We start from the raw sequence: 15646 nt of genomic DNA on the forward strand, positions 1-15646 counted from the left end.
TTTTAGCTTTTCAGTATCTACAGTAATGGAAGGCAAAAGGTAAGGGAACATATTTAGGTTTGTATCAGCAAGTCAACAATATCTGCCACATAATTTCATAGGATTGTTTGAAGGATTCAGTGATGCAATATAATTTAAAAATTAATAGAGTATAATTTTTAAAAAGATTTTATTTATTTATTTATTTTTAGAGAGGGGAAGGGAGGGAAAAAGAAAGTGAGAGAGACATCAATGTGTGGTTGCATCTTGCACGCCCTCTACCAGGGACCTGGCCCATAATCCAGGCATGTGCCCTACACTGGGAATTGAACCAGTGACCCTTTGGTCCGCAGGCCAGCACTCAATTCACTGAGCCACTTCAGCTAGGGCTAATAGAGTGTAATTTAAATAAGTGTAAGCTATATTATTCCTCTTGCTATTGTTGGTCTTGAAAACTAGAGTGTATCCTTGAATTAATTTATTCTAATTTTGTATTCAAGCCTCAAAAAATCTATGAGATTAGTTACTTGAATGTTGAATAAGTTCACATTCTAGAAGTCAACAATAAGTTCACATTTATTGCTCACATTCCAGAAGTTGGTACAAATATATTTAGGCATAAGTATTGGATTATTTCCAACCAGCTCCCCTTTTTTTCCACATAAGAATGAGTGAGGCCCATTCCTACATCTGGCTAATATTTGTGTACCACACATTGTAACCCTCATTATCATGGGTTGTTATTTCTATCTGGGCTTCTCTTTTAGGGTTTTTTTCATGGATTTGAAGATTATTTGTCCACAACAATGTTCCAGTGTTTATGGCCACATGCCCAATTTTTTCTTAATTGTCATAGAGCATTGCTTGAAGGGCCAAATCTTTCTACTGGTATCATCAACATGGATATTCATTTTTCCCCCTTCCAAGGCCATTGGTGTCAACGATGGCAGAGCAGTTACTTTTTGCCATTTTCTCCTGAAATCCTTTAGTTTGCTTTGTAAAACTTGAAAGTTTCTAGAGTTATCATCCAATTGCTGTTGATAGTATTTGTTTCTATGATAATCAACTGAATTCTATTTTAATTTGTAAAAATAAAACAAACAACTTTAGGGCACATTATCTCACTGGTAATTGGGATGCATTCTAGGTGAATATTTTTGAGGAAGGCTGTTTTCTGGAGACTTCTTTGAGTGGAAATCATACTGTATGAACACTATAAAAAGCATCCTATCACTAAGGGGAAAATAATTGGGAAAGAGGAAGATCTGAAAAGTGACTCTAGCTCTAATATTGCTTCTTTAATGACTCACAAAATACTTCTAGATTTAGAGTGGTTACTGAGTCAGAATGTAGCCAGAGACATATGAAAAAATATTAGGAGAAATTCTGAGCAACTAACCCATAGAATAGCAGCCCTAGTTTTAGCTGAGTTGGCTGGCTGGGAGGTAAATTTGAAAACAGGCCAAACATCCTGAATACACATGCTGGAGCTGTCACCTGGCCCTATGGCACGAAGTAGATGAAATGACGTTCATAGTCACTAGTATTCAGACAAAGTTGTATTATTTTTTCCATGGAGAATGCTAAAATGATGTTAAGAAAAGGCCACAGAAGGTAGATAAGTACTAGAGGTGAGTTTAGAAGGGAATGGTGTAGTAAGAATCTTAAATGAAGTCAGAGAGGGATAAGAAACAAAACATCTTCGAAGAATTTGGAAATGATGAGAGAAACTTGCAGGTTGTATCACGATGTTGGAGACCCTTAGGTTTATGACTTTTGAATTTCTTCATTCTCATTAAAATATGGGTAGTTTATAAATTTTTGTTTGGGAATGAAACAGGATTTTGATGTGTGTGTGGTTTTGTTTGTTTGTTTCTTTTTTTAAATGTTCTTTTTGTGTTTCAGTTGTGCTGCCTGCCTTTTTTCTTTCTTATTATAGACATTGTTCGAAGTGATGTTGCCTTGGACAAACAGAAAGGTTGCAAGATTGCCCAGCACCCTGATATTATGCTGGAGCTCCAACGAGAGAAGGCAGCTCAGATGCATCTGGTTCTTCTAAAGGAACAATTCTCCAATACTTACAGTAATCTCATATTAACAGGTAAGGCTGTTAGAGTCAGCTGGAATCTTAGAGCACCATAGATTGATGGCCTCCATCAGCCAGCAACTTGATGCTTTGGAGGCACTAGAGTGGAAGCCAGATGAGCTCACATCTGTCTGTCTTTGCTTACTATATCCCCCTTTTTAAAAAAATTGTGATGACTCGTCGTCCTATAAAAAACATTTCTTGTAGTTTGCAGATGTATCTTGGCTTGAGGTTATGGGCGATTCAGCATGTGTGTTCTTAAAAGACAGAACCAATGAAAACCTAATGAAGCCTTATAAAAATACGACTTTTTAGATGTGTGCCAGTAGATTTTGAGAGAATTACTAAATTTGGTGTTTAAGAAGCAGCTATTTTCCTCTTTCTGTGTATGTCCTTTCTATGAACCCAGTGAATATAAAGATGAAATGAAAAAGAGATAATGATCCACAGGCAGAGTTAAGAATGTTCTGTTTGTGGTAGAGTCTGAGAAATATCTGGGGAATTGGATTTTCTTTCTAAGGGCAAAAGAGGCTATGAGATGGAGCCATTCTTCCTTATATCCTTGGTTCTAGGAGGGAAGTGAATATGTGTGAGAGCTCAAAGGAGAAAACTTTTTTCAGGGTTGCTTGCAAACTTATCTGGTAAAGAACATGTGAGTTGCATGCCTTTGTCAAGCTTTGAAAGCAATTCTAATAGCAAACTCTAATGTGAGAATCATGAAGGACTTGAGATGAACTAACAAGGGCAGTTCAAGTTACCTCTGTTTTCTTGAGGGCATGCAAGGCAGCTCTGCATTATATTGATCCAAATAAACTTTAAAAAATCAAAAGTGTATATTTTCTCTTGTTTATGAATATTTAAGAAATAAAAAGATGGACTGTCTGACAGGCTATGAACATCTCACACTTACTTTTATTAGGTCCAAGTTAGGAAAATTTTAACTTGTTTTTTTATAGGCTTCTTGGCATTTCACCAGGAATTGCTGAGTGGCAACCAAATTGTTTTGCTTTTGAAAAAGCAAGAGTCTTTTTCAACTTATCATCTTGTACCTGGTAGAAAACCCAACACCATAAGATGAAAGCTAGATTTAATGTGGCTTTGGTGAGCAGAAAAGAGGATTATGGATTTCATAAGTATACGCCCTATTTTTTACTCTCTGATAGGTCATTAAAGAGGGGAAACTTAAAAGTGATTTATAGCCAGTGCATGTATTTCTCTAAATTGGTTAGTGAAACTGTGTTTAGGTTTAGATGTTTGGGTAGAACAGATTTCTGTACCTCAAATGTACAAATGTACATATTTTTAATGTTTTCCAAGTCAGTTATTGGAAATGAAATATTTTTATTATATCCTTATTTTAATATTATAAGCACATATTAGAGGGGTCAGACCTCATCTTCTTTAATGTGGCATAGAAAGGGCTTAGGGTAATTCTAACCCTAAACTGTGGATCCAGAGTGTGGATTAAAGACATATTATCTTCGAAAACAGAAGTGTTCTATTGAGTTCAATGGAATCTTTCCTGATTCTCAGTAACATAATCCCTTTGGATGTCTATTCACAGTTCAAACTGTTGGAGTCAACATTGTCAACTTTTACCCTGACAACTTGCTTACTTTCCACTAAACAAACTTACCATAGTGGAGAGCCTCTTTCCTGCTCTCACTTCTCCCAAGCTGCTTCAAAGAGTCCTCAGGCATTTTCCACATTTTTCACCCAAATGCCTTCGCAGAGGTGGTACCTTTCTGCAGACAGAGAATTTGGTGTGCCCTGGTGTGTTTACATGAAAGTTCAAGAGGTTTTGGTTCCAGGTGTTGGGAAGAGAAGGAGTCATTTCGATTTAGCACCAATGGCAAAACTATTTTAATGTCCTTTAACTAAGTCTTTGATTTTATACAGTGTGGTTTTCTAATTGTTATGAAGTCTAATCCTTGATTTCTTGTATAAATTTTGAGAACATGGTCTCCAGACAGCTAAACATAATATTTAAACATAACTAAACTAACTTTTGTAAATATTTCCCTTTTCAGTGATGAATGTATATTGGTAAGGAGGGTGAGGTTGAAGGGGCAGAGACCTCTCAAATGAAGTGACTTTCTTTACCAACATGTTCAGAACACCTACTCTAGGAGCTCTACTTGGTGATGTTCCACTTATTTTGTGTAACTCTGGCATAATATTTGAGGTATCTGCAGTAAAGTATTGATGTAGGAATAGGATGAAGAAGCTGGGCCTCCAAAATCTCAGAAAGAAATTACTTTTCACACCTCTGCTCTCCCCTCAACCCCTCTCCCAGTTATTTTCAGGATTTCACATATATTGGTAGCAGTATCATAATTGCTTCCTGATGAGTTAATGGTATATTCTTTCTTTATTTATTTTTTTTGATTTTTTTACATTTAAATATTTTATTGTTTATGCTGTAAGTGTTGTCTGAATTTTTTCCCTTTTGCTCACCTCCATCCAGCCCGTCCCTCCCACTCTCACGGTCAATCGCCATATCATTGTCCCTATCCATGAATCATGCATATACGTTCTTTGACTAATCCCTTCACCTTTTTTCAACCAGTGCCCCCTCTCCCCTCCCCTCTTGCAGCTGTCAGCGTGTTCCATGATTTTATGCTTCTGGTTCCATTTTGCTCATAAGTTTATTTTGTTTATTAAATTCTACTTATGGGTGAGATCATAGGTATTTATCTTTCACCCACTGGCTTATTTCACTTAGTATAATGGTCTCCAGTTCCATCCATGTTGTTGAAGAAGGTAAGAATTTGTTCTTTTTTACTGCTGTGTAGTATTCCATTGTGTAAATGTGCCATAGCTTTTTTTATCCACTCATCTCCTGATGGGCATTTAGGCTGTTACCAAGTCTTGGCTATTGTAAATAGGGCTGGTATGAACATAGGGGTACGTGTATTCATTTGAATTGGTATTTCAGGATTCTTAGGGTGTATTTCCAGCAGTGGAATGGCTGGGTCAATAGTACACAACTAGGGTTCCCTTTTCTCTGCACCCTCACTAGCACCTGTTGTGTGTTGATTTATTAATGACAGCCATTTTGGCAGGGGTGAGGTGATATCTCATTGTGGTTTTATTATTTATTTATTTATTTTGCTTTTTAAAAAAGATTTTATTTATCTCTTTATTTCTTTTTTAATTTAAATTATTTTATTGTTCAATTACAGTTGTCTATATTTTCTCCCCACCCTCCCCCCATGCCCATCATTGTGGTTTTAATTTGCATCTCTCTCATGGCTAATGATATTGAGCTTTTTTTTTTTTCATAAATCTATGGGCCATCTGTAGTATGGGCCATCTGTCCTTTGGAGTTTTTTGATTACTCCTTTAATTTCCTTAGTTGTTATTAGTCTATTCATGCTTTCTGCTTCTTCTTGATTTAGTTTTGGAAGATTGTATGTTTCTCAAAATTTATTCCTTTAGCCCAGGTTGTCCCTATTTTTTGGTATATATATAGTTGTTCATAGTATTTCCTTATAATCCTTTCTATTTCTGTGGTATCCCTTCTCTTCCTTCATCTATGATTTTATTTATTTGGGTCCTTCCTCTTTTTTTCTTGATGAGTCTGGTTAAAGGTTCATCAATTTTGTTTATCTTTTCAAAGAACCAGCTCCTGGATTTATTGATCTTGAGATTTTTTTCTTTTTAGTCTCTATGTCATTTATTTCTGCTCTGCTCTTGATTATTTTATTCTACTAATTCTGGGCTTTGTTTTTGTTTTCTAGTTCTTTTAGAAGTAGGGTTAGATTGTTTATGTGAGATTTTTCTGTCTTCTTTAGGTAGGCACAAAATGCTATGAATTTCTCTTTCAGGACTGCTTTTGCTGTGTCCCATAGGTTTGGGTTGTTATATGTTCATTTTCATTTGTTTCCAGGTGCTTTTTGATTTCTTCCTTGATCTCATTGTTAAAACCATTCATTATTTAGCAACATGTTATTTAGCCTCCATGTATTTGAATGTTTTAGAATTTTTTCTTGAGGTTGATTTCTAGTTTTAAGCCATTGTGACCTGAGAAAATGCTTGATATGATTTCAGTTTTCTTTAATTTGTTAAGACATATTTTGTGTCCTACTACGTGGTCTATATTTGAAAATGATCCATGTGCACTGGAGAAGAATATGTATTATGTTGCTTTGGGATGAAATGTTTTGTAAATATCAATTAAATCCATTCAGTGTATTGTGTCAGCTGTTTCCTTAGTGATTTTTTGTCTGGAAGATCTATCCACTGGTGACAGGGGGTGTTAAAATCCCTTAGAATGACTGTATTGCTTTTGATCTCTCCCTTAAAAATCCTCCAATATTTTTCTTTATATATTTGAATGCTCCTATATTGGGCACACATATGTGCACAAGGATAATGTCCTCTTGTTTGATTGATCCCTTTAGTATTATGTAGTGACCTTCTTTGTCTCTTGTTATGGCCTTTGTTTTCAAGTCTATACTGTCAGATACAAGTATTGCCACTCTAGGTTTTTTTTTGTCTCTATTTGCACAGAGTAGTTTTTTTCCATCCCTTCACTTCCAGGCTGCATGCATCTTTTGTTCTGAGGTGGTTCTCTTGTACACAGCATGTATATGGGTCATGTTTTCTTATCCATTTGGCTATGCTATGTCTTTTGATTGCAGCATTTAATCCATTTACATTTAAGGTTATTATTGATACATACTTACCCATTGCCATTTTTCCCTTTATTTTAAGATTGGACAACTAAGATCTCAGCATAGGAAAATATTAATAAAGTAAATGTCAGTGTTATAATTAATAAAGTGATTGAAATGTCAGATGGTTAAAAACATGTTAAAAATACTAGCTATTGTCCTCCATATCACAAACAAGCCCTCATTCTTAGAGGTTGCATCTTTATATGATGTGACTACTCGTGTTGAGGTGAGAGACATGTCTTCATATTCTGCATTTCAGCTCATTGCCTCTCTTAAACAGACATCCCTCAGATGAGGGTAGATGATATTCTATCTTTGAGGGTCTTCTGACCATTTATTAAAGGAAACAACTCTGTAGTACTAGTGACAGCCTAGTTAATGGAAACTAATAATAATTATTTAATTCATGTCTTATTGAAGTATTCTCAGTACATATATTTTAAAAAGTACATTATATTTTTGCATGGTACTAACCATGTCTTTTTAAACTATTTTTATTGTTATTTTCCATTACCATTTAACCTGATCATATGCCCCTCCCCTCTGCAATCACCACACTGTTGTCTATGCCCATGAGTCCTTTTTGTTCTATCCCTCTACCCCTTAACCCCCCACGCTGTAGCTGTCATTCTGCTATGAGTCTGTCATATCTTAATATTTCTATGTGAATGATTTACATTGTGTTGGAAATAGTGTTAGCTTCACCTATCAGAGAGGGTTTTGAACTAAACTCTAAGGTTACAGAAAGGGAAAGAGTCATAGTAGAACATTAGCAATAGAACTGTTTTAAATGCTGATGAATCATATACTGCACTTATCACACTGACTCACCAACATCTGACTGCATTCTTGTCCTGTAGCTTTTTGAGTCCGAGAGTGTTAATATCACTGCATGCCACTCAAGGAGTGATAAATGAGAGGGAAAGTTGTGTAGGAACCTTTAAGAAAGAACAGGGATTGCATCTTCCATTTCTTTGTGCTCTCATGATTCTTTTTTATGTGTTTGTGCCCTCATAATACTTAATATAATTATATTCTATAAATTTGTTGAAAATGTCCTGTTGTGTACATAATGGGTGAATTTACTTAAAGACTCTTTTAAGGAATAATTTTGACATTTATTAAATAACTTTCATAAGTTTATATTCAGTTACGTCTTCCCTCACCTCACCTCCTCCCCCTTTTGAGATATCAGTTGAACTTGTGTGGCAGATCCCTATACTATAATCAAATGAAAAACAGAAAATAGAAGTTGTAAGTCAGCTGTTAAGGGGCAATACATTTTCGTGGATTTTGTTTAGGACATAAACTCCTGGAGGGCAAGAAATAACTGGGCAGCCTGAACCATAGCCATTATAAATGGATGATGTTACATAAGATGCTTTTCAGAATTCCTTTATGATGTCTCTTGTCAAGTTATGGGCTGCTAGTTTATCTTGAGACTAATGATATTGAGCATCTTCCTTCATGTGCTTAATTGTCACCTATAGTTCTTCTTTGGTAGGTGTCTCTTCAAACCTTTTACCCATTTTAAAAAAGTATTAATGAGTTTTGTTTCTTACTATTGAATTTTGAGAGTTTTGTATGTATTTTGGGCTGTAAGTCCTCCATCAGGTATGTGATTTGCAAATACTTTTTCCTTTGTGATTTTTTTCCCAGTTTCTGTTGAAGAGCAGAAACAATTTTTTTATTGTTGTTCAAGTACAGTTGTCTCCATTTTCCTCCTACCATTGCCCCCCATGCAGCCATCCCTGTCTCACTCCCCTGATCCCACCCACCTTTGGTTTTGTCCATGTGTCCTTTATAGATGTTCCTGAAAACCCTTCATCATTTTCCCCCATTATCCTCTCCTACTTCCCTTCTGGTTTTAATTTCAGTGTCTCTGGTTATATGTTTCTTGCTTGTTTGTTTTGTTGATTAGGTTCCACTTAAAGGTGAGATGATACCGCTTAAAGGTATTTGTCTTTCATTGCCTGGCTTATTTCACTTAGCATAATGCCTTCCAATTCCATCTACACTGTCACAAAGGGTAGGAGCACCTTCTTTCTTTCTGTTGCATAGTATTCCATTGTGTAAATGTACGACAGTTTTTTATGCATTCATTTACTGACGGGCACTTAGGTTGCTTCCAGCACTTAGCTATTGTAAATTATGCTGCTATAAACATTGGGGTGCATAGGTTCTTTTGGATTGGTGTTTCAGGGTTCTTAGGATATAATCCCAGCAGTGGAATTGCCAGGTCAAAAGGTAGTTAGTTTTCTGAGGCAATTCCATAGTGTTTTCCACAGTGGCTGCACCAGTCTGCATTCCTACCAGCAGTGAATGAGGGTTCCCTTTTCTCCACAACCTCTCCAACACTTGTTTGTTGATTTGTTTATGATGGCCATTCTCACTGGTGTGAAGTGGTATATCATTGTAGTTTTAATTTTCATCTCTTTGATGGCTAGTGATGCTGAGCATCTTTTCATATGTCTCTGGACTCTTTGTATGTCCTCCTTAGAGAGGTGTCTGTTCAAGTCTTTTGCTCATTTTTTAATTGGGTTGTTTGTCTTCCTGGAGTGGACTCGTGTGAGTTCTTTATATATTTTGTAGATCAAACCCTCGTCTGAGGTATCATCGGTGAATATGTCTTCCTATACAGTTGGTTCTCTTTTCATTTTACTGCTGTTTTCATTAGTCATGCAGAAGCTTTTTATTTTGATGAGATCCATTTGTTTATTCTTTCCTTTTTGTCCCTTGCTCTAGGGGACATACCAGTGAAAATATTGTTGTGTGGAATATCTGAGATTTTCCTGCCTATGGTCTCCTCTAGGACTTTTATGGTGTCTCAGCTTATATTTAAATCTTTTATCCACCTTGAATTTATTTTTGTGTATGGTGTAACTTGGTGCTTGAGTTTCATTTTTTTTTGCATGTATCTATCTGGTTCTCCCAACACCATTTATTGAAGTGGCTATTTTCACTCCATTTTATGTTGTTGCCCTTTGTTGAATATTAATTGACTGTAGAGACTTGGGTTTATTTTTGGGCTCTCTGTTCTATTCCATTGGTGTATGTGCCTTTTTTTATGCCAGTACCAGGCTGTTTTGATTACAGTGGCCTTGTAATACAGTTTGGTATCAGGTATTGTGATCCCTCCTACTTTGCTCTTCTTTCTCAAAATTGCAGCAGCTATTCCGGGTCATTTATGGTTCCATATGAACTTTTGAAGTGTTTGTTCTATGTCTGTGAAATATGCCATTGGTACTCTAATAGATATTGTATTGAAGCTGTAAATTGCTTTGGGTAGTATGGACATTTTGATGATGTCAGTTCTTCCCATCCATGAACACGGTATATGTTTCCATTTGTTTGTTTCTTCCTTGATTTCTTTCTTCAGTGTTGTGTAGTTTTCTGCATATAGGTCTTTTACCTTTTTGGTTAGGTTTATTCTTAGGTATTTTATTTTTCTTTTGGTATATCAAATGGGATTTTTTCCTTGATCAAGAATTTTGAGTTCCTGCAAGACATGATACTAACTAGAGGAATGTCACTTAGTATTAGAATTCTTCCTGATTACCCTATAATGAAGCTCTGAGGCTGAGCAGAAATCAGATGCTGTTTTATATGTTTAAAATGTCATTATCAACACAGTGAAGTGTTTATTTATAAGTCAGTGGCCATACACAAGGGTACAGTCTTGAGGTTAAATAACACATGATTTGAGGTTCCCTTTTTCTCCAACTGCTTTATGGTTTCAAGTTGAAATATGTATTTTGTTACTTGTAAGTCCTCTTATGAACTATCATATAGATGAATTTTTTTACAAAGTCAATTTTAGAGTCAACAGACATAAAATTACATTTCAGTAAATGTGATCAGAAAAAAGATAACATAGGAGAAAATGATATAATTATGAAAACTATACATTTGTACATTAAAGACATTGTATTGGCAATTAGTATAAAGAATCACCAAAGCATGGCTTTTTTTTTTTTAAGTGCCCATGTTCTGCTGCACTCAAAATTATTGGGAGTATTGATTGGTTGATTACTAAGTTGATGGATGCTTTGTTTTTGTGAATCACTAAATGAACTTTTCTGGTTTAAGGAGTCTTTGTGTTAGGAGATTTGGAAAAATGACTACTTCTTGTTTTTCATCCATGCTTTGTAAGATGATGTAGTAAGGAATCTTCTGAATTCATTTTAACTTTAGCTCTTCCCTGTTTTCTCACTATGAGCAGGAGTTTTTCATAGGTTTTTTCATCTAGGCGGGTGACATCACATCAGAATGTAATTAAATAAAAGCAATATTTTGGATAGTTAATTAAATGCAGACAGCCATCTCTGCAGGTCTGGTTGAAGTCAATTGTAGATTTTAGAGCATTTGTGTCAGGGTTATTATAGATCCCTGTGGGTGCGGGAGAGGGTTAGATAGGCACTCTAAGAACTATGGAAAGAAATTCATTGAGTGGGGGAGTTTTGGCAATGATTAATTATACAGTCATCTTGTCAGAAGACTATTAGATTTTTTACATTTTTTATTTATTGTCAGAATAGAATAAGAATTTTCATAGTTGGGAGGAATTGACAATGTGCCATAATTCATTAGTTTATTTTCAGTGTACCTTCACTTATTGCATTTTATACGTGCCCTATTAAGTGGATTTAAAGAAAGCAGTGGGAAGTGAGGGGGATAGGATGAAAGATGGTGAAGGGATTAACCAAAGAACAGTTATGCACAGCCCATAAACATGGACAACATATGGGGACTGGCTTGGGGAAGGGAGAGGATGGGGCTGGCAGGATTTGGGGAAAGGGAGAAAAAGTGGGAACAATCATAACAGCATAAACAATAAAAAGGAATTAAAAAATAAGAGGGGTTTTAAAAATATTTTATTTATTTATCTTTAGTGGGGAAGGGAAGGAGAGAGGGAGAGAAATATCAATGTATGGTTGCTTCTGCTGAGGACACACAATGTATTGTATGTCCCCTACCGGGAACTGGCCTGCAACCCAGGCATGTGCCCTGACTGGGAATGGAACTGCGATCCTCTGGTTCGCAGGCCCATGCTCAATCCACTGAGCTACACCAGCCAGGGCGAAAAATAAGAGTTTTTGAAAAGAAACTGGATTAAGCATAGTTCTAAAGCCAACAAGGAACAACATAAAAATTGCAAAACTGGTGCTTTGTCTTTTGGTATAAAATCTTTGTTAGCCACATAAAGTGGTAAAAATAATCTGACAAGAAGTTATCCAAAAAATGTCTGAATTATCAAAACTATTTGAAAATTTACATGTTATTTTATTTATTTTACTTTATTTTTATCCTCACCCAAGGACATGCTTATCAATTTTAGAGTGAGGAGAAGGGAGAAAGAGAGAAAGGGAGAGAAACATCAGTGTGAGAGAGAAACATTGACTTATTGCCTCTTGCCTGCGCTTAACAGGGACCATACCCACAACCCAGACATGTCCCTAACTAAAAATCAAATCCGTGACCCTTTGGTTTATGGGATGATGCTTCAACCAACTGAGCCACACTGGTCAGTGCTTATATGTTATTTTTAATAATGTGTCTTATGGAAGATTAATATATAGCCCAGACATTATTAATACTATTTAAAAAATAGGAGCAAAAAAGTTTTTGAGTCATTATCAAAATAAGACATAGTTTAAAAATATTTTTATTTAATTTTTAGCTGAAAAATTAAAAATTTTAAATTTTAAACCATGTTTTAGAATGTAACTAAATTATTATTGCAGTAGGAAGTACATGTGTAATATATACTACATCTGTGTAGTTATATATTAATATATGTATATATTTATATATGGATGATTTATGGTAAGTGTTTTACTGATATGCAATAAAAAATTGGAGACCAACAACTTATGAAGACCTTTGTTCCTCAAAGAAATATAGGATAGTAGGTAGGAACAGAAACTTTAAGTTAAACAGACACTTTATTTTTGCTGCTGAGTTTTTAAAAAATTTTTATTGTTGACACAATTACAGATGTCCTCATTTACCCCTCAGTGCCCCCTCCTGCCAGCACCAGCTCCCTCTTCCCTTTGGCTCTTACCACACTGTTCACCCATAGGTTTTGAACCTGTACTTAATATGTACTAATTGTGAGAACCTTGGGCAAATTATTTAATCTCATTCCCATTTGTGCAATAGGGAAAATAACTTTACATGGCTTGTAAGGATTAGATTAACCAATGTTATGAAGTGCTTAACACAAAGCCATATACACAATGAATGATAGCCATTGTTGTTGTAATTATATTATCAATTAAGAGATTGATTGTCCTTTAGAGAATCTTCCATAAATTAGCTCACATTTCAGTGGAAATATTAAAGTGGAAAAGAGCTAAGTAGATTTCAAAAGAAGCAGGTTTTTAAGTTTCATGATTGTCAGCACTAAAGTTTTCCCTGCATCTGTTTTGAGTGTGTGTGTGTGTTTTTAAGGGTCTAGGCTTTGGAGTAAGTAGAGATTTTATGATAGAGATTACAGGGGCACAGGTCCATGAGTATACTTGTTACAATACTTTGCAACATGATCTCTAGTCTCTCTTAGGGCTCTGAAGAGGAGAAATGAAACTATCCTACAATTTCTTTAGTCTTTAATCTATTTTTCTTTGAATGTAGTGGCTTCAGCTGTTATAGGTTACCAGTTCCTTTTCTTAGTATGAAGAAAATTTACAGCTCTGTGGATAAAGATCTGTAATCTCACACATAATCTGGATGAGTGAGGAAGTATGGTGCGAGTAGGAAGTGATAAATTGTGCTATGCTGCAGGAAAAATAACATTTTGTTCATTTGGAAGAGCCATTTTATTCTCCTGTGGCTTATGTTGTAAAATGTATTATTGGTACAGTGATTGATGGTAAAGGTATTAGGGAAAATTTTTCAGACTTGAGAAACCTAGATTCCAGCTTTGCTATTTACTTCACATACATCCTGGGGCAAGACTTAGTTTCCTCAATTCAGAAATTTGGAATCATAGCATCTGCCTTTTGTCAACAGATCTGAGCACCTCTCATGTGTTAGCACTATACTATCCACTAGGGATATGTAGGTGATAAGATGTGGTCTAATTTATGCCTTCCCTGAAAATGTAGTCCAGTAAGGAGATAAACATGCAAACAATTATAGCTCACTGTGATTAGGGCTGTATTAGAGAAACAGGAGTCTGAGTTGGCCTATGAGAATTAGAGAGGTCTTTATGAATGAAGAGGTGCTAAAGGTCTCTAAATTTCCTACTCTTACAATAAAATTCTGGTTAGCACTCACTTAAGAAATTAAAAATTGTTTTGCAAAGAGAAGGGCTCAGGATCAGTTCTGTTCAAATTGGTTGGTAGCCTGTGATGTCTTCAAATAAAATTAATTTATAGGTAAGTAGCATAGCCTTTTTTGTACACTAAGATTAGAGATACTATATGTAGGTACTTGGATATGTGGTTTGGAACTAAAATTGTTGAGCACCTTGGAGATCTCAATTGTTCTTTCTTCTTATTCTTTTTCCTCATTGCTCTCTTTTGCTTGTGTGAGGATATACTTCAGGGTTTCACCCTGTTTTCTCCCTCCAGGTTTTAATCCACACTTAGTGGCTTGAACTGTCACACACCAGTGGGTCCTGATTTTGGTGGAATATGTTAGCTTACAGAATTTTATTTTCTCTCTTTAGGATAAATGATACAAAATGATGAACTCAAAATTACACACAAAAGCTTATATGGAAAGGCAAAAGATCCAGAATAGTTAATACAATACTGAGGAAGAACAAAGCCAGAGGACTGACACCACCTGACTTCAGACTGACTTCAGAAGGGGGTTGCAGGATGAGTGGAAAAGGTGAAGGGATTAACGAGTACCAATTGGTAGTTACAAAATAGTAATGGGGATGTAAAGTACAGCATAGGGAATACAGTTAAATATCATAATAATTATGTGTGGTATCAGATGGGTACTAGATTTATTGGGGTGATCATTTTGTAAATTATGTATATATGTGTGTGTGTGTGTGTGTAATCACTATGTTGTGTCCCTGAAACTCCAATAATACAATGTTGTATGTCAACTGTAATAAAAAAATAAAGAAATATTGGGACTTCCGCCAAGATGGAGGCATAGGTGGAAACACTGTGCCTTCTCCCACAACCAAGTTTGAATATAAGAAAGGTTTGGTGAACAAAGACACAGCCAAAGAACAGAAAATTAAAATCCAGGAAGCTCAGAGAGTCCCAAAGAAGTTGGACCCAAGAAGGAACACACCAAGGCACATCATAATTACCCTAGCCAAGATGAAAATGAAGGAGAGAATCCTAGAAGCAGCAAGAGATAAGAGGACAGTTACCTACAAAGGAGTTCCCATCAGACTGTCAAGCAGATTTCTCAAAAGAGACCTTACAGGCAAGGAGCTGGAAGGAAATACTCCAAGTCATGAAATCCAAAGACATACACTCAAGATTGCTCTATCCAGCAAAGCTTTCATTTAGAATGGAAGGGCAGATAAAGTGCTTCTCAGATAAGATCAAATTCAAGGAGTTCATCATCACCAAGCCCTTATTATATGAAATGTTAAAGGGACTTATTTAAGAAAAAGAAGATAAAAACTATGAACAGTGAAAGGACAGCAAGCTCACAGTTATTAACAACCACACCTAAAAGAAAAGCAAACCAAGAGGACAGCTAGATCAGGAGCGGGGAACCATAGAAATGAAGAACACATGGAGGGTTAGCAACAGGGGAGTGGGAGGAGGAGAAGATACAGAAAATAAGTAGCATAGACAGTAGGAAAAAATTGATAGGGGGAAGACAAGAATAATAGAGGAAATATAGAATCTAAAGAACTTGAGATACGTGGTCATAAACTAAAGGAGGGGAATGGTGGGGGAGGGGGTGTGCAGGGTGG

The sequence above is a fragment of the Sturnira hondurensis genome, unplaced genomic scaffold (assembly GCF_014824575.4).
Source record: "Sturnira hondurensis isolate 20B ecotype Veracruz unplaced genomic scaffold, ASM1482457v3 Scaffold0006849, whole genome shotgun sequence".
NCBI lineage: Eukaryota > Metazoa > Chordata > Mammalia > Chiroptera > Phyllostomidae > Sturnira > Sturnira hondurensis.